Source organism: Prosopis cineraria, unplaced genomic scaffold (genome assembly GCF_029017545.1).
Source record: "Prosopis cineraria cultivar Desert tree isolate PC_DT_omini unplaced genomic scaffold, ASM2901754v1 PC2, whole genome shotgun sequence".
NCBI classification, from domain to species: domain Eukaryota; kingdom Viridiplantae; phylum Streptophyta; class Magnoliopsida; order Fabales; family Fabaceae; genus Prosopis; species Prosopis cineraria.
In genome coordinates, this window is record NW_026555333.1 from 37899079 (window position 1) to 37926019 (window position 26941).

Genomic DNA, 26941 nt, shown 5'->3' on the forward strand with positions numbered 1-26941 from the left:
TATCTATTTTGATTTTTTGTATTTAAAAATTATTTTTATCAAATTTATTTAATATGGAACAGATTTAAAATTTTAAATCTTATAAATATGTTATATATATTAATAATTTATTATATTTATAATAAATTAAATAATTAAATATTATTTAATTTACATAATTTTTTGTTATTCTATATAGGAATACAAATATTTTTTTTATCTATATACTTCCCATATATTATAATTATCACTAAAAATGATATTTATACTAAAATAATTAATTCTAGTCATATAAATATTACTTTTAGCCATTTCTTAATTCTTCTTAATATTCAATTTCATAAATGTTTTGGAGTTTTAATTTGATTTTCTTATTTTAATATGTTTTTATAAAATAGGGTTACTATGGAAATGATAATAAAATCTTGCAAAATCTCATGATTCTTTTTAAGTCTCTAGGGATCTTTCTAACATTAATAATTTTTTGTAGAATTTCCAAAATAGCCCTAGTTTAAAATAAAAAAATAAATATTAGTATTTACTTTAGTTAAAGTAATGATTACTTTTTTTCTGAAAATGACTAAAATGAAACAATCAATTTTAACTTTCTTTGTGTAAATTTTTAATTCACTAAAATCTAAGTGTTGTGAGTATCTATGATCATTTTAGTTTAAGTAATGATTACTTTTTTATTGGTACCAAAATGGAACAAAATTTCATAATTTCTTATTCCATTATAATCATTGTCAAAATAAGAGTCATTGCTTAAATTAAAGTAGTAACTAATATTTATTTTTAAGTTAAAGTACATTTTTATCCTTACATTTTCCTCGATTGGGCACCCCTATACTAATAAGTGAGGTATTTTTTCTTTAAACTATTTTCTAGAGAAGCAAAAATCTCTCTCCATTAGTGATCCATTAACGAAAGGGTTTTTTTGCTCATCTAGAAAATGGTTTAAGGAAAAAATACTCCACTTATTAGTATAAGATGTCTAGTGCTCCTCTAAGAAAAGTACAAGAGTAAAAATATACTTTAATTCTATAAAATATTGTTAGTGATTTTTTTCAAGACAAAATTACACTTCAAGTAGTAGAGATCAATATACACCACTTGATTTCAACACGCATATATATATGAAGAAAAAAATTGTACTTCAAGAAAAAGTAGAGATCAATGTACACTGACTTGATTTCAACACGTACATAAAGAAAAAAAACTTGCACTTCAAGTAGAAGTAGAGATCAATATAATGTTCCAACTAATTTATTTAAATGACTTAGATAATGATTCCTTGACATGAAAATGATTGCATATAACTAATTTCTTTTAATTTTTTCCCTTTTATTGACCTTGAGTCATTGTCTAATTTTTTTCTTATTGGCTTCTCATAAATATTTTTTTGTTCTTAATTACCATTTCATTTTAAAGGAATACCATTAAAGTGTCTTAACAATAGTATTTTGTTGCCAATTGCTTCTTATATCAATTTGGGTTTTGATTAAACATCATTTACCAATTTTATTCAATACATATGTAGATTTATGGAGTCTGAAAGTGTACCTATAAGTTACACTAGATCATACCTCTATGTGGATGAATAGAGTTACTCGAACCCAATTCTTGGTTTACAGCAAATGCACCAAGAGGAAGAGCGGAAGAGAAAAAAGCACTACTGATTTTCTAATGAGAGGAAGAGCGGAAGAGAAAAGAGCACTAGTGATTTTCTTAGTCTGAATCATTAATATCTTCCCATAAGAGATATAGTTTTCACATACACTTGCTAAACAGCTTCCATGCATGAAGATAAATGCAACTTGCATATGGTTAACACTTTAACCGTTCCTTCTCATTACTCAAAATGAATTTTGGGATATTTTGCTGTTAAGGACCCTCATATTTTTCCCTTATTAATTTGACCTTCTAATATATAATGTGGGATTGGGCCAACAATATTGGTCCATCATGGGTGTACTATATGTCAAAAACCAACATCTCCCACTCACACTTCTTGGGGTAGATATTATTGGTCATATCTCTTTCTCTTCCTTCTTTTCATAAAAGATTCTTTGCCATGACTGCATAGGCTCAACGTCTCCAACAATCATTTGTACTAGAAATCCGATTAAGAATTAGCACAAAATAATCCTAAAGTTGATTTGATCTTATGTTACTTTATGTTTTAGGTGTTCTAAATTTACCTATATACACTTTTCTCTCGGCCAATCTAATCCCTCTACAGTCAAAACTTAGATTGCCTTTCTTATATGCACAATATCCATGCTTATGAAATCCACAAAATGATATCATAAGGGACTAGTCTTAGATACTAGCATAAGTGTGTATATATCAGGTAATCTTCCTTTCTCCTATATATCACTTTGACTAGAAATTGTCACTTTCATATCACATTATTTTTAGATTGTATCTATCATGATTATATGATATATGTTAAAGTAGCAGGTACTATAACTTACCTCCATGATATTGTTAAAGTTAAAGGATATCTTTAAAAATGATTTATAAAAATTATAAATCAATATCTAAACCGATCATTCATAAAAACCGGTTTCGATATCTCTTCAAAATAAAATAATAAAAATATTAATATATATCTAAACTGGTTATTATTTTATAACTAGTTTAGATATTAATTTTTAAACTGGTTCCTTTGTTAATCGGTTTAGAAATCATCCTCACTTCTTTTTTATTTATGAGAATGCCACAACCCCCATTTTTAAATCGTTGGCACATTAACTGGTTTTGATATGTGGGTTTAAAAATCATATTTTGCTATAATGTGAAGTGCATTTTTTTCCCCTTATATATGTGTTGTATCAAGTTGTGTATATGATTGGCCTTTCATATATTGTACATTGTAATGGCCTATTTAAAAAAATCTAGCTATTCAATCTTATTTTTGGACCAACAAAGTCATTTTCACCTAATGAATCCCAACTAGTAAGCATTACATATATTATATGTTCATCAACAAATTAGCCAATAAACACACATGCACATTTACATGCATTTGTATTTTGTAACATCTGGTCTTACATATTTGAATAAAAAGAAAGAGATGCATTTCTTCACTAAAATAACTTAGATACACAATTATTAATAACTTGAAACCCACATATTAAATATCTTCATCAATGATTAATTATTACAAAGGATGTAAGAAAATTAAAATAAAATTAAGGGATAGTAAAAATTTTAGTCTTTCAAATTTGTCTTCATTATCTACTTGGTCCTTTAAGTTTAATTTTTATCAATAGAGTCTTTTAAGTTTACTTCGGTTATTGATTTGGTCCTTATTGTTTAGAAAGGGCGTTACACTATTAAAATTTGATAGCATAGATAATGAAAATAAGTATAATTATTTAAATAGGAAAAAATCTCTAAAATTTTAAAAAAACAATGAGAACAAAACATAGTGTAAGCTATTATATTAATAAAAAGTAAATTAATTTAAGGGTTAATTTGTTCCCTTTCAACTACATATACATAACAAGTCATTACTATACTTTACACATTAAATTATTTTGAGAGTCAATTTATATTTTAAAACTTAAATGACTCACATGAAAATTTAAGAAAACATATTAAGGGACCAAATCAATAAAAATTAAATTTGGGAGACCAAATCAATAACTGAGGCAAATTTAAATGATTAAAATTTTCTTTATCCCTAAAATTAAAATCAGTATTATAAAGTAATTGAAAAACACAAGAGGAATTTCCAATTTTTCATATACGTACATGAATGTGAATGTAGATACACTAAAAAAAAGATTGGCTTTTAGTGATGAATTTTAGCTACGATTAAAAATGTCACCACTAAAAGTTACACATTTTGCAGTGACAAAAAGTGTCACCGCTAGAAGTGTGATATTTTGTGTCGATAACAAAAAGTCATCGTCAAAAGTCTGCCTTTCAGTGGTAACAACAAAAGTTGCCACTGAAAGATATACTTTTAGCCACAATAATGTATAGTCCTTGTTGAATGTCAAATAATATGCGACGACCTTCTTGTTGTTGCTAGATGTCAAAGTTAATAGATTAGATTTAGTGGTGACATTGTTTTGTTGCCATTGAAACTACTATTTAGCAGCAATGGTTAGTCGCCGTAGAATCATTTCAATGGCGACAACTTTATTGTCACCACTGCAAGTTATTTATTTATTTATTTTTTTTAAAATCATACTTATATAATAAATATTTGTTTTTAAAGAAATTTTGAAGTAAATATTATATAAAATAATTTAAAAAAATTGTGTTTAGGAGAGAGATAAATAATGTAGCATGTGAGAGAGAGGGAGAGAGACATATCAATAAAGAGAGAGTGATGTGTATATGAGAGAAAAATACAAGCTTATGAGAAGGTGGTGAGGGGTAGCATTTGCACATCCTCACCAATGAGTAGCTTCACCACTATATGTGGTCTTGAGAAGGGGGGATAGAAAGAGGGAGGAAAAGGGTGGGAAGATAGACATTACAAGTAAGTACGCACATATTTCCAATTTTCCATGAAGAATGAGGTAGAGAGATAGTGTGTACCTAGGAGTGTGCATGAGGGATTGAGGGTTTGTGAACATGGCAAAGAGAGAATATGTTAGTGTATAAGAGAGGTGTTATGAGTTTCATAGCTAATATTGTAGCAAGAATTCAAATTTGATTTTAACGGTTATAATTTAAAATTTTTAACTTGTAAATTTTCATATAAAATTATTATTTAGCACGGTAATACAAGTAAGATTATTTTTATTTAAATTCTATATTTATTAAAAGAAGAGAATTATATTAATTTTAGACTATTTGATTTTGATTTGACAAGCAAAATTGATTTAGTAAGTGTGGGAGAGGAAGATGGAAGTGAGAGAGAGTAATTAAATTTGTGTGATTATAATTATTTTAAATAATAATTTGATATCGTATGATAGATTTATAAGTGTATGTGGTTTTTTTTTGGGGGGGGGGGAGATTAATTAATAAAGTATTTATGTGTACGATTATAATTATCATATACAAAATATATTAATACTATGATATAAATAAACAAAATTTAAAATAAATAACAGGATAAATTAAAATTTTAACTAAATCTTTTTATATATAAACTAAATCTAATTATAATCAAGGCAGAATGATAGAGAGGTTTTAAGAGGACTAATTAATTCAAATAAGGCTCCAATTATCAAACTCTAGAAATTTGCAAGTTTAACTCTCAATTTTGCAATTTTATTGTGATAAATTTACAACTTGTATTTTAAATTTTAACAAGAAAAATAATTTAATTATTCTTCAATCATGTTAAAATTTTAAAAATAAGTTACAAATTTATCATAATAAAATTACAAAATTAAGAAACAAACTTGCAAAAGTTTGACATTTGAGACCTAATTTAAATTAATTAGTCTTCTAAGGATGTATCTGTCATTCCCCTTATAGTCAAATCTAAGAGACAATTACTCTTATTTTAATTATGTGTGAATTAAATCAGTTAATTTTTATTTTAAATATAACAAATATTTGATATATTTTTTAAAATTTTTTATTTTAAAAATGTTTTATATAATTATCAATCCCTTCTTCATAGTATAAGGCATTTTTTAGAAGGATGTTTAATTCTTATCACAATATTCTAAAGAAAGTATTTAATTGTTTATTACAGTTTTTTTTATATTACTTCTTTTTAATAATTTTGTTTTTTTTATTTGGCTAATTTTTTTATTAAAACATGTGTTTAAATATGAAAAATTTTCAAATTTTTTAATCAAAGTATTTCAAGAATTAGCCGTGCATTTTTTAGGCAAAAGAATCATCTGTTAACAAAATTATTGAAAGCACTTTCAAAAAGCTACCTAGAGTTAAATGGAATAAATAGACTTTTGGAATTTTTTAAACGTACTTTTCAAATGGACTTTGGAATATTTGAGAAAATTAAACAACTTTAATATCTAAAAATTTTCAAAAGTCTTTCCTGAATGGGAAATGCAATCAAAACCAAACGGCCTTAATTTAAATTGTATGGTAGAAGTTGTTCAGAATCCAAAACCCACGGTCCCAATTTCCCTCCAGTATCTACCCTAAATCTCAAATTTCCCTCCCTCCCTCCCTCTGTGTTTTGACCATTCGAAGCGTGCGTAAAGGCTGAAGTTTGAGATTTTGAAAATGGGTTGATAGTCTCGGCGACAATAAGTTTCACTCCATCCATGGCAGCAGAACGATGGCTGAGCATGTTTGATTTGTAAGTGGAGAACGAGAATGACGTGATGACGGAGACTCTGAGAATATCATCGTCAGAGTCAGTGAGCAGCCATTAAAAAAATTTGTGATTCGTTTCTATTGCTGCTTCATCATTAGTTCGATGAGCCCCTTCTTAATATTTCAAATGTTTCATTAGGTTACAGAATGACATTATTTCCTTTTTTGCCATAAGTGATGTTAATTTGAATTTCATCTTTTCTGTAGATCTTACTACTTAATCCTGGGCTAGCATGGGATGCATCAATCTTTGATAAGCCGGTGATTTTCTTTACTTTTTATCCTACAAGCCAAGCTTGAATTATCTACGCATCATGGCTTGAGTTTAGTTTTTGTTGATGTAGTAACTTCTCACTTGTGCATTGCCATTTATGGTGTTTTAACTTTTTCTTTATTTGTTTTGCAAGCTCCTCATGCAGGATTTTGTTTTTTAGCATGGAGGTCATGCTTCTTGGTTTTGTGCTTCCAGGACGTTCTTTGGAAGAAAGGGCTAGAATTCAAACATCTAGTTGATATGAATGAACTTCTTGTAAGCAATCTTCTGTCCTCTCTATGTGTTATTTTATTTGGAAGAAGGCATCTTCAGGTTCTCTGTCAAGCATAAGACTTTTGAATTGCTTATATATGCCATTTTCATTGTCTGTCCTTGAATTTGCAAGACACTAGGTTAGGGAAGTTTTCTTTGTCTTTGAATTTTATCATTTGATTATTGTTAAACCAATGTGCGAGCGCTAATAAAACTTCTTCCATGATCATATTTATTTATTTATTAGAAGGTCAATTGTTCAATCTGCTAAATTCTAATTTGTTAGAGGAAGAGGGCTGTCGTAGAGAATTAGCTTCTTGCACTGGTTCCCTTCGAACATCAATTAGCCAGCATATGTTTAAGGAAGAGGAGCAGGTAAATATATGATGATTCTTGTGGCATCATTCATTCCTTGTTTTACGAGATTTTCAAAGTTAATGGGTAAATTTGAATATTATAATCAACTTTCAAGGATGTTCTTTGCATAATGTCTTGAATTGACCTTTTCCTATCTCCTGCCTTCATTTAAGTGTTTTTTTTTTTTTGGGCCTGAATATAACCAAACACATAATAAAGTTTAAACAATTGAAGAATCTTTGGTAGAAAGCAGTTCTTTTCTTTTGATGACCATTTTGGCTTCAGCAATTGAATAGAGGTGTTTTAGTTATGTGACAAACTAACCCATCTTAATTTTCTCTATGTATGGAAAATCAAAATGGTGCTGTTATGGAGAGTATGCCTTTCCAAATATGATATATGTGGATATATTTAATATTTATGGTATATATTATTTGCTGTTAGATAATTTCATGGCATACTTGGGTTGTAAATTTTTCTTTCACCAAGCATCCATGTACATTTTTGATACCAACTTCTACAAATTCCAATTTCAAGTCATTGCATTGGGCAGGTCTTCCCCTTGGTTATTGAGAACATTTCATTTAAAGAGTAGGCATCATTGGTGTGGCAATTTCTTTGCAGCTTACAAGTCAAAATTATGGCTGAATTTCTTCCTTGACTTGCCTTGTATGTATCATCTGATGAACATCAAGATATGCTCAAGTGATTGTGCTCTATAATTCCTGAAGAGAAGCTTCTTCAACATGTAAGTGTTATTTGGTTCAATGCTGTTGCGTAATGATCAAATCAGGTTACTGTTTCAGCTTGAATTTTTCTAATTGTCAGCGTTGTTTTTCGATGGGTGGAAAGGAAGAAATTCAGTCCATAGAGAAGTCAACAAAATTATGAAAAAGGATAGATAAAGATACTGCAGAAAGATAATCTTTTTAGCATTAAACTTTTGTGCCTTCTTGTGTTCACTTTTTGGAAGTCAACAAAAAGAAACCAATTGTTCCTTGCTCTAGCTTTCTGGATTTCAGTATCAAATCTACTTGGAGTGAAAGATTGAATTCTACCTGCATCCAACTTGTTAACAATAGAAAAGCAAATAGAAGACATAAGCCAATTAACCTTTTGGATAAACAGATTGGGTTGAACCTCCTTTGACTTGTGCTTGATTGAATTTCTGTGATCCCAAATGGATTCCAAGGTAATCAAAATTTCTACCTGCAACTATCTATGTTAGACTTGTATACTATAAATAGTGTATCAGTTAATTACAAGTAATATCCTCAATGTATGACAGCATAATATTTCCCATTGTTCAAACTTCTTACAATTACAAGTAATGACAGCCTCTTTATCTTCTCTTGATGGCTCAAATGTCAATCTCTACTCTCCTTTTTTATCAACCATTGTGATTACATAATCAATAACAAAAGCATCATCATTTGCAACTATTTTTCTTTCTTTCCTCTTTTTTATACATGTAGCATCATGTAAGTCATACTCATGCTGGAACAAGTCAAAAATTGGTGGTGTGTAAACTTGAGAAAGCTGTTGTAGCATAGATGAACTCTTCAAAATCAACCTTGGCAACTTCTGACGTGAGTTGAAATCACTTTGCAATTCATTATACCACTTATCCACAACAACTTGTTCAAAGACATTGAAGAATTGACTAATATTCAATTCAGGATTAGTGCAACTTTTTATAAATAAATTGATACTTTCACTAAGTTGTGTACTTCTCATACCAAGAGTCTTTGAGTGCTTCATATAACATGCTGCCCATTTTTCTTTTAACTTGTAAATAGACATCAACCATGGATTTTCTTTTACATTATATTTTGATAATAATTCTTTACAAGATTCCTCAAACCTTGTTTCTTCCTTACAATGATACATGCACCAATTAAACTCACCTAGAAAATGAGAGCCATCTTTCATTAAGTTCCCAAGATATTTCACCCCATTTCTATTGATCTGGAATGTGCATAAGCCATGCTTTAGATTTGGCATTATTTCTTCTAAGGCTCTTGCCATTGCTGCATCTTGGTCAGTAAACATAATAAATGGCATTTTTTCCTTATGTGCTTGTAAAAAGGTTTCAAAAAGCCATTTAAAAGACTCAATGGTCTCATAATATAATAAAGCAATAATGAATATCACTACTTCTCTGTAATGGTTGAAACCTGAGAAAATGGCAAGTGGTCTGTTGTCACAATTTGTAGAGTATTTTGTATCAAATGAAATGACATCCCTAAAACATACTTGCATCAACCCAAAACACATTAGTTATCTGCTCTTTTGAGTCCATTTGATAAGCATGAAAAAATGAAGGATTTTTTGTTAATTGTTGTTGAAAATAGCGAAGTAGAAACCCAACTTCACCATAGACCATGTCTCGTTGCCTCTTTGATCTTAGATAACTCTTTACCTCCTCTTTAGTATACCCCAAATTATCCCTCCCTCCTGCATATTTGCTCATTAAATTAAAAGAGGCTTTTTTCTCAATCCCTGTATTTTCATTCTTCAACAACCTCCAAAGCATAGCCTTGTGCTTTTGGTAATCTCCTTTGTGATGCTAACAAATGAATAGTCTTTGGGGGCTCTAAAGGGTGATTATGGTCCAAAAATAGTTCACTAACTCTAAATCTTTCATTCTCCTTTTTAATTATCATTTTCACTTGATACCTTGTTCTTGTTTCCTTTTGAGGCTTCTTAGTCTTAAAGTCTCTTTTGTCTGCTTTTTTCACTCCCTCCTTAGAACAAACATATTTACAGTATATGATAAAATCATCCTTCTTGCTTTTATTAGAGTTTTGCTTTCTAACATTGAATCCTATTCTTCCACCATAGTCAATCCAATACTGCCATGCCTCTTGTAGATTATCAAATTCAAGACCAACTGTTGGAGTCATACTTGTATCCATTACTTAAAGCTAACAAGAAAAGCTGAAAAACAAAAACACTAAAACCAAGAGTAAGCAGATAAAAAATAAAAAACATTGTTATTCATGAGAGTTAACAAAAAACTGTTAATGAATTTAAAAATAACCCAAGAGCTTAGTGATGCATTCATTTATGCAAAGCTAAGGGATAATAACGTGTTAAATGGTCAGCATTGCTTTCTTGTAGTTGTGACTATCATGAAAAAAATTTCTATGCAGCACAAGTCCATGGCAAATTAGTAATGTGTTTCAAAATAAATTTAAACATAAAAATAGGGGGGAAAATGACCAATGTAAGGGAGAAAGAGAGAGAATGGAAACTACGTTGAGTAAGTTTTATGTTTAAATGAGGGATAGAAATGATCAGTACATAGGAGAAAAATGGAACCATACCAAATTACAATTAAAATCCTTTCTTAATCAAAATCTTTCCTTGGTTAGAATTTCTTTCCTGCTATGTGAGCACATCTCTGTTCTAGAAGAGTGAGAAAAAAAAGCCAAGTTCCCGCGCGATGGTGGTGGAGACGAAAATGAAACATTATTTGGCTTTCATTTTTTTTCCTCCTACTCTAGACGATGTCGTTTTGAGGAAGTGGAGGGAAATGCACGAAATGAGAATGGAGACACCCTCAGCCCCTTATGCACATCCAAAGATAGTGGTGTGTCTGACTAAAAAAAAAAGATAGTGGTGTGAGTGTGTGGGAGTTAACAAGTTATATGTGATGGAATATGGAATAATGGTTAATTAAGATAATTATGATTTATTTAATATATTAGAATTACCCATTAGGGATATTTGATTGAGGATTTTGTCCATTAGAATTATGATTTATTATTTATTTTATTGTTATCTTAGATATTAGTATTTTTAAGATTAGATTTAGATTTGGCATTTAAATTTAAATTATTATTATTTTATTATTTTTAGAGCTCTATAATAGAGCTAGTTTTTTCATTTGTATTCAGCTTAAGTATTATTGAATAAAAGTTTTTGAGAGTTTCCTTTCTCCTTCCCTCCTCTTTCTCTTCTCTCTATTCCTCTCTCCCTTTTTTGTTTTACATCAATTTGGTACCAAAGCTTGGTTCCACCTCCCTTCCTTATGTTGCTTTTCTTGTTGAGATTCATAAAATAATTCAGATCTTCCTCAAAGCCACATATCATCATATAAAATATTTGAAGAGTAATTTTTAATTCATATGTTCATGATTTTAAATGGGATATTACCATGAATGCCCATATAGGAAGTGCCATAATTATTATGGCACCCCACCTCGATGTGTTGGACATCCACAATATAGCAAAGGCTACTCGAGGAAACTAATTGAAAAATGATGACAATATTGGTATGCATATGATCAATGGTATGGTTATGAAGCATGTTATAGGGTTGAATATGCACGACAGATTATCAAGGATGAAAGTTTTGATGTCAAATTTGAAATGTGAATAGCTGAAGTCAACGTCACAATGTTGAATCCAATATTGGATTGAGACATCAAATTTAAGAAGGTGTACATTTATATAAAAAATTGTAACATTTGAAAAATTTTAATCCTGATTTATTAACCTAATGAGGGTGATTAGTGAGTTAATGAGGTGTGTGGCCAGAGGAGCTTAACTTAGCAAAATTGATGTGATTTCAGCCCTAGAAGTGAGTTTGGATTGATGGCGAGCCACCTGAGCAAGTAAAGAGGAGGAAAAAGTGAAGAACCATTCTCTGTGCCAACTGTTGTGGCGCATGGTTGGTTCGCCGCGGTGCATAGAGGCAATTTAAATGTAACGGACTTCTCTGTGCCATGCGCCATGGCTGAAGGCATCGTGTGTCGCGATGCACGGCCAAAATTTTGATAATTTAGTTCGTGTGTTGCGCAAAAATAGAAGAGAAAAGAAGGAAATGAAGAGCTTGACTTTGGCTTTGCTAGGGCACAGTATTAGGTACTTTTAAGGCTAGATTGAAGCTTTCAAACACTCAAGGTAAAATTATGGTGCCTTTGTTTTTCTTTCTCTCCCTTATTTATGATGAATTATGGTAGGGTTTGAGTTAGGAAATAAATTTTCGGTTCACAGAAGCATGTGTCTGATTCCAGTGGTTATAATGAGTATACAAGGAGTTGTTTAATGTATTGGAACACCACATTGAGAATTTTAGAAGTGGATGACCCATGGGAGCATTTATTATCCAAAAATTATCATCAAAATGGTAGTTGGGAGTGTTTAATATGCATTAATGATGGTTTGAGGTGTTACTAATGATAAGGTGCATTAGTGAAATTTAATGACCCTATTAGGTATGAGTGGGTATTGATTATGAGTTGATTAAAAATAGTCTATGTGGAGTTTTGTGTTAATAAGCTTTAAGAGTTAGATAATGATGATATTCTTGTGGTATGGATATAGAGAGGTTTGTTTTGGCACTATTCGAGCTTGTTGAAGCTTTGGGAAGTTGGTATAGTGAGGCATAAACCTTTGATCTCTCAAAGGTTTGAGGTAACCGGGAGGAACTTAATCTTTATAGTTGAATGTTAATTGTTTTTATGAAATGTGATTTATGAGTAAAATTGATGACGTATATTGGCAAAGTGCTTGATTTGTGAAGTGATTTTTAAGAAAGAAGACTTTGATTTTGCCACCCTTGATGTTTTGCAAAATTAATTGTGAATTATTACTATAGGTGGAGAATTGTGTTATATTATGTAAGTTCATGTGTTATGAATCATTTGTTAAAAAATGCATATTATGTGAAACATGTGCATAGCATGATCATTGGTAGGAGTTCGCCTAGGGAGAGGAATATATTGGTTGAAATTCACATGGTATTGATAGTGATCATTGAAATTGGGAACTACCCTTGGCACCGATCGTTGGAATAGGGAGGTAGCCTTTGTCCTATGGTTGTTTCTGGACTATCCTACTTGTTCTACGAGGGACTCAAACCTAATTAGTCTCCACCGGTTCATGAGGAGGCTAGATTAGGGATACGACACCCTATGGTTGTTAGTATTGGGGGAAATTGGATTATATAAGTGAATGAGTTCACCTTAGCCTGGTAGCTCCTCACAAGTAAAAGGCTAGGTTAGTCCGTGAAGGATGTAGCCACGAGATAGCCACCGGTTTCGTGTCGGAGGTAACAGGAGGATATAAGATTGGTATATAATCATGCATATAAGTCTGGCCATATGGTTGTTAGTTTTGTGGCCCGGCATGTGTTGAGGGCGCATAGTTGTTATTTTTATGACCCTGAGTTATGTTTTTGCAAAATAACATGATATAGTATTTTGTGGCAAGTTTGGTCATATGGTTGTTAGTTTTGTGAACCATGGCCTAGTGTTATGTGATATATGTACTTGTTTGCCTAATTGCATCTATTTATGATTAATATACAACTGTAAGGGTTAAGTAAAACTTGGTTATTGAGTGGTTATACTCACCCCTCAATTTTCAATATTTTCAGGACTTAACTCATCGGATTCGAGTTGGAGAAAACATACAGAGGTTTAGGATTGTTGGAGTAATCCTTTATATGGCTCTCTTTTGCTACTTACATGTGTATTTATTAATGTAATTGTCAACTAGGATTAATTGACATGATTTGTGCACTACTTGCATGATTTTGTTTATAATTAGTGTATTTTGTGCCATGAGTTAGTGAGTTTTTATTGTGAACCTGTAGATAGGGCCAAAATATTTGTGCAAGTAGAAACATATGTAATTTGAGAAATTTGGAATGAAATTGTTGATTATGTGCAACTTTTCCTCCCCTTTTTATGTTTGTGAAAATTGGGGTTAAGTGATGATTTTATGATATAAGTATGTTTGATTGTGTGTAGTGCATTGCACGAGTCCACAAGAGTCCATTGAATGTGGTTGGAGGGTTGGTGCTTGGGACACCTTATTTGGGAGATTTTGTGAAAATGTGGTTAAAGTAGGTTTAGGTGTCCAACTTTTTATAGAAAATGAGTTTAAATGTGAAACTTGTGCCATTAGTTAGAGTTAGGAGAAAGCTCTGTGTAAATATTGAAACTACTTCAATCTGACGTTGGACGGCAATTTGGGATGCATCAGAAGTTTGCTCCTCGTGCTGTCAAATGACAGCATTGATTTATCAAATTTCATGCAATGTGTTGTGGTGCATGGCGCCTCACGCCGCGGCGCATGGCACAGAGGAGACACGCTGCAACGCACGAGTTATAAGCTATGGCGCATGTGTCATTTTCTGTACATAATTTATTTTTGGATTTTAAAACTCATTATTTGGGTCTCAATTAATTTTTAAACTTTTGCTTTCTTTTAGAAACTTTGATTTAAAGTCCTTAAATCATGTTTGGGATTTGAATTGGCGAAAATTGGGATTTCTTTGAAATAATTTTAAGAATCTCCTTTACTAAGTTTTACAATTTGGTAATTCTTTGAGGGTTAAATCCTGGATAACCATAATCTGGAGTTAAATGCGATTTAACCTCAAAGAGGTTGCAAAAATAAAGAAAAAATTTCAAAAAATTTTGGAATCACTAAATCAACATAAACAAACAATTAGACAGGAAGAGATTCAAACTCCTACCTTAAATTCAAAGGAGTTTATAGTAACTTTTGTGGAGCCTAATTATAAGTGTGGTATATCCATTCTAGCACCTTTACCACTACAGGTTCCATTAAAAACTCTAATGAAAGCTCCTCTACTTCCTATGCAAGTGATACCTTCCCAAGTTGTGATTAGCTAAAACTAAACTCACCTTACTACAAATTCATCTCATTTACAAGCTGCACCTGTTAAGAATGTTTTGTCACAAAGGACACATGTTGCGGCACATGAGCTGTAAGCTGCGGCACACGTGTCATTTTATGTATAGAATTTGTTTTTGGGTTTTAAAACTCATTATTTGGGTCCCAATTAATTTTCAAGCTTCTGCTTTATTTTAGAAACTCTAATTTAGAGTCCTTGAATCATGTTTGGGATTTGAATTGGCGAAAATTGGGATTCCTTTGAAATAATTTTAAGAATTTCCTTTACTAAGTTTTACAATTTGGTAATCCTTTGAGGGTTAAATCCTGGATAACCATAATTTGGAGTTAAATGCGGTTTAACATCAGAGAGGTTACAAAAATAAAGAAAATTTTTCAAAAAATTTTGGAGTCACTAAATCAACATAAACAAACAATTAGATAGGAAGAGATTCAAACTCCTACCTTAAATTCAGAGGAGTTTATAGTAACTTTTATGGAGCGTAATTATAAGTGTGGTATATCCATTCTAGCACCTTTACCACTACAGGTTCTATTAAAAACTCCAATGGAAGCTCTTCTACTTCTTATACAAGTGGTACCTTCCCAAGTTGTGATTAGCTAAAACTAAACTCGCCTTACTACAAATTCATCTCATTTACAAGCTGCATTTGTTAAGAATGTTTTGTCACTTAACAGGAAGCTTTAACAATATCTTGTTTACTAGAAAGGTTTTCTAGAGATTCTAAATAATCAATGTTGTCTTGCACAAGATGCAGTTCATCGCTAGCTCACTTGTTGGAAATGATTTCCAAATCTATACACGTGGATGATGTTAGGATAGGATGGCATATAAAGGGGATAATTGGGTGACACTTAAAACTTTTAAAATCTTAAAAAGAGTGAAGAGCCAGAGTAAAGGAAGAAGATGACACATTCGAGATTTATATTGGTTTAGCCATAAACTTGGCCTATGTCCAATTCTTAAGATCACACTTGAGATTTTCAACTAAGAACACAAGCTTTAATGGGTGCTTGCTACCACAGTACAACTCTCAAGACTAACTTTGTCTTGATTCACTTAACACACCTTGCTATAATCCAACAAGTTGTTATAACACTTGAAAATTCCTTTTCAAGATTTTTGAGAAGATAATAAAAGCTTTTTACAAAAAACTCTCTTAAAGAGTAGATGGAAATACAAATGAAAGCTTTTAAACCTTTGAGAGCTTTTCACAATTTTTTTCATGAATAATGAATGAATGCAATGAGTAAAATCACAATTTGAGATCTATTTAAATACACAAATGATAATTTGTTAATTCAAAGATCATTAGTCTCTGTTCTGGTTCAAAATGAATCACTTATATAGTTTTTAAAAGTTGATAGACTGTTGGAACAGTGATTCTATCTGTTGGTGCATTTTCTTATAAGTAATTGGTGTAATCACGTTTGATTTTGCACTAAGGAAGTATCATAAAACTTAATGTGATGGATTACGTGTGAACACCTTGTCTTCTCACGTGTGGTTTTTCATTTTTAAATAACCATTCAGTTTTATGTGTCTAATCACGTGTGGTACCTCATTGTTTTCTAGTGTGGTTTAGCACAATCTACATTCAGTTCTGGGTGGTAAAACTCATGGAGTACCATAGTGCTCTTTTGCATTATTTTGCACTTATGAATTAAAATGCTAAAAGTTGTGAGTACATTATTTGCTCTTATGCATAGTTTTGCATATAATGAACTATCATTAGTTCTGTGTGATAAATCACGCGTGGAACCCCTACTCTCTCACGTGTGAAATGGCTGGTAGAATGCCAAAGCCATTCTTTATGAACAAAACTTGTGTGGAACCAGAATGATTTTATGCATGAAATTGCAAGCACTTAATACATAAATTTATTTGATGTACATTCACATGTGGAACAAAGTATAACTAAAGCAAGATTTTGTATGATCAAGAGATATGGATTTATGTATCAATGATCATACATGTGAATAATTTTAGCTTGACTTGAGAAGATTTAAGACTCAATAAAATAAAGTGTGATTATTTAACAAGTGACAAATCATACATGGCTACCATCAGTTTCATGCGTGGTTTTGTACTTTGTCACAATACAATAAAGTATAGGTGTTAAAACTTGCGTGAACAATGAAGCCTTTCATGTGTGATTTTGCATGTGGAGATAAAGCGTAAGGAAACATTCAACCTGAGTGCTTAATCATGCATGAAGCACTTCTTCACACTCGCATGATTTAGCTGACAGTGTGCCTAACATGCAAAAACTCGTGAGTAACCTACAAAATCATGCATGATTCTGCCTCTTTACTATGCAAACTTTTTTATGAAAAACCATACGCAAGAAGGCAATTGTTTGCAAGCTTTAACATACTTAGATGAGTTTTAATACATATAAAAGAGACATATCATGCATTTATTTAATGATTAAGAAAAGTGATTAAGCTCTCTAAGTTTTCACATTGAATTTAAGAGAATTTAAATTACTTATCCTAAACTTCTTCATCTTCTCTTGATTCTTCATGTTCTTGAGCTTTTGTCTTCATCCATGATTTTTTATATCTTCACACATAACAAATACCTTTTCTCTTGATTTTGTAATCATCAAAACATATGATCCAACAAGTGAAATTTTATCCCACCCATCCTTCCCTGATAAATTTGTGCATCAATTTTAACTCATCAGGAGATGAGTTCTTCAAGTGAGGGAAAAATGATGGAGTATGAGATAATGGTTAATTAAGATAATTATGATTTATTTAATATATGAGGATTATTAATTAGGGATATTTGAATAAGGATTTTGTCCATTAGAATTAAGATTTATTATTTATTTTATTATTATCTTAGATATTAGTATTTTTAGCATTAGATTTAGATTTAGGATTTAGGATTTAAATTTAAGTTATTATTATTTTATTATTTTGGAGCTCTATAAATAGAGTTAGGTTTTTCATTTATATTCAACTTTTGAGCATTATTGAATAAGAGTTTTTGAGAATTTCAGCCTTTCCCTCCTCCTTCTTTTCTCTCTGTTCCTCTCTCCCTTTCTTGTTTTACATTAATATGGTTTTTACTTGGTTGATTCTCTCTAGCATCACAATACAAACTTCTCTCCCTCTCTTCGTTTTCTCCCTTCCTTTTAGAGTGCACTGGCAATGTTCTTGAACTGAGTCCATGCCATGACTTTATTCCCGCATACTTCCAATCCCAACGTCGATGAAACTCATTCATGTAAACTGCCTCCTCCAAATCTCACATTGTTATTAGACCTGTGTTGTTCTTGGGTTGCGTTTATTGCATACGAAGATGAAATAATGATTTGCTTACTCTATATATACATATAAATCATATACTCTTATTTTTCTTTTATAATGAACATGTTGTCTTGCCTCTATTCATTTTTTATTCATGTTTTCTATAATATAAACATGCTATATTGATTTCTTGGTAGTATATAAATGTTGTATAAGGTTATACACATTATCCATTGATTATGTGCGAGAGTTATAATGCCGAAACTTCAAATAGTAAACAAAGTAAAAAATGGGTGTTTGAAAATAAGGTTTTTTGGGCAAGTAGATGGCATAAACAGAGGTTAGATGGAGGAGATAGGCTCCTGGAAGATTCATTTTGATGGACTTGAGCTATCGCTCTAACTAGGTTGGAGCGACTTGGCTAGAGGTTAAGGACGACTCAAAATGATGTGTTTTGAGTCATATGAAAAATACTTAACAGCTTCTAGGCTGGTGAGCCTAAAAGCATTAAAAAAAAGGGTTTTAGGCTAGTGAATCTAATAACCCATTATCATTAAAAAAAATTAGGCTAGAGGCTGTTTTAGCTTTCAAAAAAAAAGGGATTTAGGATTTGATTGGGTCAACAGACCTAATCTAGTGGATCCTCGAGTTGGGTTTGACTAAACCTAACCTTATCAATAAATATTTAAACAAATTGCAAATTTTTTAAAAAAACAATTTTTTATTATAAAAAGTGACGAGTGGCTCAGGGAGCCTATAGGGAGATCCAAATGACATGTGGAGGACCTCACCTGAAAGCTAACAACACGTGGAGCACAGAAAAGTGATGTGTGTTGCTAATGGAGGCTCGCCTTGTGGCTTATACGTACTAACTTGGAGAGTGGGCTTTTCTAAAATTTTTAATTTTTTAGAATTTTCTTGTCTAGTGACCTTCTCAAGGAGCATGAGGACGTGTGGTGTAACATCCTGAAGTTTTTAAGACTCGAGTCTATTTTAAAAATATCTATAATTAAATTAAAATTAAGAATAATTTAATAGAGGTTCAACGTTTGAATTTTTTTAGGCAAAAGTTTGGTTTTATTTTATTTTTAACCATGAAAAAAATTACCAAAGTTGACTCGGGCTTTTGTGTTATAATAAAAAATGTTGGGTCCTTTCTTGTAATTTTCCCCAAAATGTTTGAAGATCAGTTTTAAAAGGGAAACTCATGCAGAATCAAAACTAAAACAGGAAAAATAAAGGAAAGAAACGTGAGACGAAAGAGAGGAAGAAGAGAGGAGGAAGAGAGGGAGTGAGGTTCAGATCCAGGAGGCTTTGCGACCGTTGTGAGCTCAGCTACACGGTAGGTAAACTCCCTACTTTAATTGTTTTCCTTTCCTCTTGATTTTCTTCAATTTTTGGAAGATGGAATTTTTGAATTTTGATCCCAAAGGCTTTATTCTTGTAAGCTTTAGTTTTTTATATCCTTAGGAGGTTGTTTTGAGTTTTATATGGTGTTCTAATGTATTGAGAGGGCAATTAAATGAAAAATGAAGTTTTAGGACCAAAGTCAAACATCAAGAGGTTAGGTTTTACTCCTTAATGTTTTAAGCTTATTGGTTTAGTTATAATTGTGTTATTTGAATCCAATAAGATTTAAATTAAGCTTAGGTTTTCATTATAAAGGCTAATGGTGAAAGTTGGTAATATTGAGTGAAGGTTTTTGGTTGATTAAAAATTGTATGGTTTGGAAATTGGCTTAATGCTGGCTAATAGATGATTTTGGTGGTTAAGTGGTACTATAAGAATAGTTGATTTAATAAATGGACCATTAGGATAGATTATGGCTCATTGACCCAAGTTGTGTGGTATGAGTTATAGTCTTCTTTTATGTTATTTGCTATAAAAAGTGATGTGGATCACTTATGTGTTGTAGGGAATTGTTGGTGGAATTTATTGAGAAGTTAAGGAACAAGTCGAGTCTTATTTTGTACAAGGGAAACTCTTTTGGTACCAAAGGGTTGAGGTAACAGGAGAATTTATATTTCTTATTGCTTTGTTGAGCTATTTTTGAATAAATATTACTAGCTATCATGCATTACATGTTTTAAATGATTAAATGCAATTAATTGTGTTTTATAAAGACTTATAGGGTATTACTTGGATAACTGTGCATATATGTTTTCTATTCATTTAACAATAATCTTTTTATAGAAACAAAGTTGTTTGCATGCATTATAATTGTAGAGAATGGAAGTTGCACTTAAGAAAGTGTAATTGGGTTAGGTACTTTAGAGAAGCTAAGAAACCGCTTAAGGGAGGAGTGATATTTATTATACTATCTTAGAATGTTGAAGTGGTCAATACTCAGAAAAGGTAGACAACAATGAAAGGCATGATGTCGGTGGGAGTTCACCAATGGAGAGGTGTGGACTTGTGATATTCTATGGCACACTGCCAATACTCAGTGTTGCCTTTCGTATTGTGAGCTCAGTGCACTAAAGTGGTTAGTAGATTAAGTATTTAACACCTCCCAATGGGGGAGAGAATTTAACATATGAAGTATGAGGTTGAGTGCCTAAGCCAAGGTAGCCCTCACATGGAGAGTAAGTCAGGCTGGCTTTGGAAAGGAGTTAGCTTCGACTGCTCAGAATTCATATCGAAAGATCACAGGTGGTTAGGTGGATTTGATCATGCCTTAGATTATGTTTTTTGCCTATGGAGGTACAATTAGGTATAAGGTTTGCCTGCGAGCTAAAGAGTGCCAGGGAGTATTTTGTTGGTCAGGAAAGGCCAGATTGGCCTATGTCATGCATTTGAAATGATTAAATTATATACTATTTTGAATTTATTATTTGTTTATTCAATTATGGCTTACTTTGTAATAATCAATGTAGATTTTTCTGTTACTGAAACTGTGGTTATCTTATCCCTTTCTTTTTAATATTTTTAGGTCCAGGTGAAGGATTCAGTGGTAGACAGGCAAAGGAGCAAAGCTGGGGGTTGTTTATAGATTGTAAAAAATTGCAACCTCTTTCTTTTGAGCAAATATATTGTAATCTATATAGGATTAGGGTGCCAGTAGGATGTGATTATGTATATATATGTGTGAATATGTGGATTGTATGGTTTGTGTAAGAATTTTTGTCTGCTTGTAGACTTGTGGCTATAAAACTTGGTTATAGTGTGTGATTTTGATGGATTTATTTAGTAGACCAAGTTTTCATTACAACTAAATGTTTACACTAGTATATATGTGATTCTATAAGTAAATGTAAAGTGATTGCAATGTAAATGGTGTGCTACGAGTAGACATACACCTTGGATAGAGAGAGTGGGTAAGTAGGCCCCACGAAGATCTCTGAGCCAAGTGAAAATGTTTAGCATGTGTATTCATATGTGTATATGGTATTTGGAATGGTTTTTCACGACTCTTGTATGATTTGTAAATTTTAGGGGCTGTTTTTCTATCATTTAAATGTTCTATCAGGTACTCCTAGTCCTATTTGACGTGTCCAAAGTATTCTCTCATATTTGTGCCTATTAGGATGAGATTTGGACAATTTGAAGAATAGTTTTTCCAAAAATCTGTACTTTTACATTCGAGTGTCCAAATTTCAATCTGACTGTTGGATTTTCTTGAAATTTAGGTCGCGGGTAAAAATTTTTAAAATATTCATGTGAGCTTTGGAATCACTTCGATCGGATATTGTACAGAGAAATGATGTACTCTAAAAGTTGGTCCAAATGTGCTATCATGACAGCTATTTAATGCTGTCATAACAACAAATGGCTAAATTTGCAACATGCACGAATTTCAATCAATTTGTGGGATCTTTTTAAAATTTGGTATGCTAATAGTACTCTTTAAAAGTGACATATGGGCTTTGAAATCACTCCGATTGGAGGTTAGATGATGAAATTGTGCATTTTAAAAGTTGGTCCAAAAGTGCTGTCATGATAGCAACTTTATCTAATCTTGTAAAGTGTCCAAATTCTAATTCGGCCATTAGATTGTTTTGTAATTTGGTACACTACTAGTAATCATTAAAAATGATGTGTGAACTTTAAAATCACTTCGATTGGAGGTCGAATGGCAAAATAGCACCTCTTAAAAGTTGGCTCAGGAGGGCTGTCATGGCAGCAATTTAATGTTATCATGACAGCATCTTTTTATCTCACTTTCATCTAGCTTGCTTCTGTGCAATATAGGTAGAACTTATAAGTTTTTCTAAAGGCTTTAAATGTTTATCTCACTTTCATCTAGCTTGCTTGCATCAATATGGTTTGTTTTAAAAAATTCTTAAATTTAATGTCTTCATTTTGATATTCTTTGTGCCTATATTGATGCAAATCTAAAAATTAATTTTTGACTTTTTTTGTGCATTTTTTAAGTTTTAAAAATTTAGAAATTTCTAATTTTTTTATTGTTATTTTAGGAAAATATGAAGCAAGAGGCTTCAAGTAATAATGAAAACTTAGAAAATTATTTAGCACTTAATATCTAGATGAGAAAGATTATGAGCCTCTTAATAAGAATTCTAACCTGGAACCCTTTGAAGAGGAGGAGTATGAACTTCAAATTAAGGATTCTACTTTGAAGAGGATCCTGATGACAATCTCAAAGATGTACCAGGAGAGCCCAAAAAAGTGCATGATGTTAGGACCAAAATGTGAATTAGAGGGTACTAAAGATCTTGAAGATGAAGATGAAAGTGGTGGAACAACCTTTTAGACCCTATGTGATAAAAAAATCTAGTTAAAAGACATGCTAAAGAAGCCATATCACATTTCCTCAATCATAATAAAATATTCAAGCTGATCATAAACAAAGAAGAAGAAGAAGCCTTGGTTGTGAAAAAACATTTTCAAACAACTTAAAAAAGAACTTATGAAACAAGGCAAGTCATACTTAGGGAATCCTTTAAGGAAAGGGCAATCAAGGGGATGAGAGTGAAAACATAATACAAAGACATAATTAAAGATTGTCTTTTTAGGCTTGAGCCTTGAAAACATAATGTGCTTTTTTAATATTCTATTTTCCCAGACTTTATGTTTTACAGGTTATGTTGTTTGAAGATTCTTGTAAATATGAAGCATGTTAATTTTCAAGTTGATTGGTTTTTATTGCTTTAAATGTTTTATTTGAGTGAGAGCTTTTAAATGATGAGTTATTTAAGAACCAATATTGTGATTGTGAAATATTTATAAAATTATTTATAGATGATAATAATATTATTAGAATTAATATAATGGGAGATACAAATGTAGCCTCTTAATCATTGATCTAATAGTGTTGTTATTACTCTAGTTAAGAATAATACAAACATAAAACATTGTATATTTTTCATAAATGCTGATTTATTGGTTTAATATAGAATACTATTGTTGTACTCTTTGCAAATGCATAGGCCGTGACAAGTAATAAAGTGTGAGTAAAGTATCATTCTTACATAAATTTGTATTAAACATATGGTCAAACAAAAGACAATTCAAATTCAATTAAGTTGAACAAATCCAAACTATGATTGATGTAATGAGTGAAAAAGTATGAAAACAATGAAAAGACATTGGTTAAAGACTTTTTGAAAGTAATTAAGCCTAGGATTGTTTATCTCCCTTTATACTCCAAAAATACTCAATCAATTTCCAATATATTTTGCTCTTAATAATAAATTATGCTAGTCAATGATACTAAATTACCCACAAGTACTCTCTCAAGTCTTCAAATAGGTGTTTAGTTTAATTAATTCCTTAATCTCTTAAATAACTAATTAAACTTTAATTTTTCTTACAAATCCTTTGTGACTATGTGAGGTTAATGAGTGTATCTCTACCTCATTAATAAAACCATTCATTCAACTTGTAAAATTCAAGTTCTCACATTAACTCAAGTTTTAAATTTAGTCTAGCTCTTTTAAGCATTAATCAAGTGAATCCAACAATCTAATTGATGGCCAATCAACTAGAAGCACTAAATATGGAGTAAAATCAACATAATCACATCATTAATCACAAATATAGAGAGGGAATAAGTATTTAATCTATACAAAGGGTTCAAAATAATCTTAAAATCAAGGGTTTAGCTACAAATGTTTATAAAACCCATGAGAAGATATAAATATATTAGCAAAAAATTGAACAAAAGGAAAGGAAGGAGAATGGAGAAGAAAAAACCAAGATATGAAGCTAAAATCCCTTCTAATCTTCAAACCCAAGCTCAATCTCGACCAAAATCCATGCCCTAGCACACCTAAAGCTGCAAATACTCCCAAGAAGTCTAGAATCTCAACCAAAATCGAGAATGGGTCATAAATAGTCTAAAATTCTAACTTCATTAGATAAATAAAATGCTTCGTTTTCCTGTTGCATCGAAAGTTGCAACTTTGCTATATTTTGCACCGTTCTCTCAGTTAATGAAACTTATCCTTTTTGCACTTGATTTCTTTATCCAAAATCCTTCCCAAAGCATCAAGAAAAGGTCTAAAAATACATTTAATCAAATCTTAAACCAAAATAACACAAAATTAACCTAAAAGTATTAAATTAAAAAGAAATGTGCAAACCCAAAGCAAGATACGCATTTTCCTAATTTGGGCAACCAAAATATACAAAATTGTGTCAAAATATATTAGAAACTAAGAAAAATATGCTCAAATGATATAAAATTCTAGAGGTTATCAACTATTAATATGGGATAATTTTGTATCAAAACTAAGAATGGCAACAAAAAATATTATTGTTAAACTTAACAAAGGTGACAAGTTAAATAGGGATAGTTGGGATATATGGTACTGCAAGATGTCATACATTGCTGAAGAGCAAGATACTGTCAAGCCACTAATCATAGGCATGATTGAGCCCGAGGTAGGTAACTCAGTTCAACATAGTAGAGGTTAAGAGGCATACATGGTATGGAAAAGAAAAAACACGAATTATCCTTTTGAGTATTATGGTTATCGATCTAATGTACAAATTTGAAAAGCACTCATTAGCTAGGGCTTGTGGGCTACCTTGAAAGAAAGTTTGGAGGTACCTTAACTACTGAATTGAGAAGGTTGATGATTAAGTTTGACACTTATAAGCTGAAGTCAAATACTCCTATGTGGTAGCAGCACCTTTGGGAGATGGCCAACATGATCTGTGAGCTTAAGGAACTTAGGCATGATTTATCTAATGAGCAGCAGGTATAGGTTATAATCAGATCACTTCTAACCAGTTGAGAACACATGAAAGCTAACCTAACCTACAACAAGAACATCATTACTTTTAACAATGTGGCTAAGCAGTTGGAGCTAGAGGATGAGTGTTTGAAGGCTTATAAGTCATCGGAAAAGGTTTATCTTGTCAAGGAAAGTGATCCTTTAAATGCTAAGCCTAAAAAGGGCAAGAAGCAACAAAATATTTTCATTAATATTTGGCCAGTTTCGTTTTATATTTGTTGACTTTTTTTTAAGTATATATGGTTATGTGGCTATAGAAATTTTTCACTCTCCATATTGTAACATTGATGATTCATCATAATAAAGTTGTCTATTTTGACTTGCTTTAACTTTTCTGATATTCTTTAGTACAATAAGTTAGCTATAATTTGTGGCAAAAGCAACCATCTATGTTTAGCATTGTAAGTAATATTTATGAATGACAAAGAACATTCTTATAACTAAAATAAAAATGATACAAATTTTATTATCAATAAACACTATATTAGATGAATTTGAAGGTAGTATGATGAGTTAAATTTTATTAAAAATTGTGTTGATGATTATAATAAAATGTAACTCTCTCATAATCAAAAATAGAAATTCTTATATCTAAAAGAGTAAGATAATTTTTGTAGCACTAATCTAACATTGTTGTTAAGTTTAACACATGAAAAGGAAGAGATAACATGTTGAAATATGAACCCTAAAATAATTGTTAGGAATTTTATTGACTTTCTGTGAAAAGCTTCCACTTTCAAGAATATGGGACGAAGAAAATAATGTGATGCCACTAGCAATTAAACTATTGAAATGTGTGAGTGGGTGTTCTGGATTTTAAATTTCTAAAGTATTTTAGGCTAGGCTTTAGTTAAAATTGTAGTTAAAAAGTAAAAACTAATAGACTAATTAATTAGTATTCTAATCGAACCATACAAAATAAGTTTAAAAATATAAAATATGTGGTTCAGGTTTTAGAAGCAAAACACTGAAACTTGAACCAACAAGCGTAAGATTTCTAAAATCAAACCAAACCTTATTAATAATTAATTTTTGTTGAACTAGTTTGGTTTGGTTTGGTATGGTCAATTTTATTCAGTTTAAACACCCTTAGTACATAGGATTGAAAATTAAGTAAGATCTATTATCAAGTTTTAAAAATTAAGATGGCTATTATATACATGGTTCAAAGTATAAGAAAATTTTCTGTAATTTAATTTTAAGAAAATTACTTTAACTTGAAATTAAATTAAATTAAATTAACTCACTTGTAATACTTTTACTTCTCTATTTAAAATTCAGAATTTAGAAATATATTTAAATGTTTTTATTGTAATAATTTTATTAATCCATGAAAAATGTTGAACTTGTAATTAAGATACAAAATGAACTTAGGGAGCTTGAACCAAAAATTAAACAATGCAAATTAAGACAAGGTACTGCTTGTTGGCATTGGGCGTGGGCCTCACAACTTCTCCACATCAACAAATAATGATTTTGTGAGGGAAGTGCTTTTTGCTTCATCAAAAAATGTTTAAAGAAGATGTTGCCTTATCTTTTAATATAGAATGTTCAATGTTCCTCAAAAAAATTTAGGAAAAAAATAATTTTTAATTCTAAATAAAAATTTATCAGCCACCTTGACCAAGTACAAGGGTGATTATCATATTGTCGGTCCTGACAATAATACTAA

General features: G+C 31.1%; 1 long non-coding RNA gene across 4 annotated transcripts; it reads left to right on the top strand.

Moving 5' to 3' along the window:
• Positions 1-6072: 6072 nt before the first annotated feature.
• Positions 6073-13804, top strand: LOC129302225 (uncharacterized). 4 transcript variants are annotated; one of them, XR_008591214.1, is made up of 6 exons: positions 6073-6286; positions 6454-6507; positions 6654-6775; positions 7059-7147; positions 7683-7877; positions 13518-13804. It is a non-coding gene; the product is annotated as an uncharacterized LOC129302225 (long non-coding RNA). The 4 variants fall into 4 exon arrangements; XR_008591215.1 differs by lacking the exon at positions 7059-7147 and adding an exon at positions 8258-8321; XR_008591216.1 differs by lacking the exons at positions 7059-7147; positions 13518-13804 and adding an exon at positions 8258-8460.
• Positions 13805-26941: the final 13137 nt, after the last annotated feature.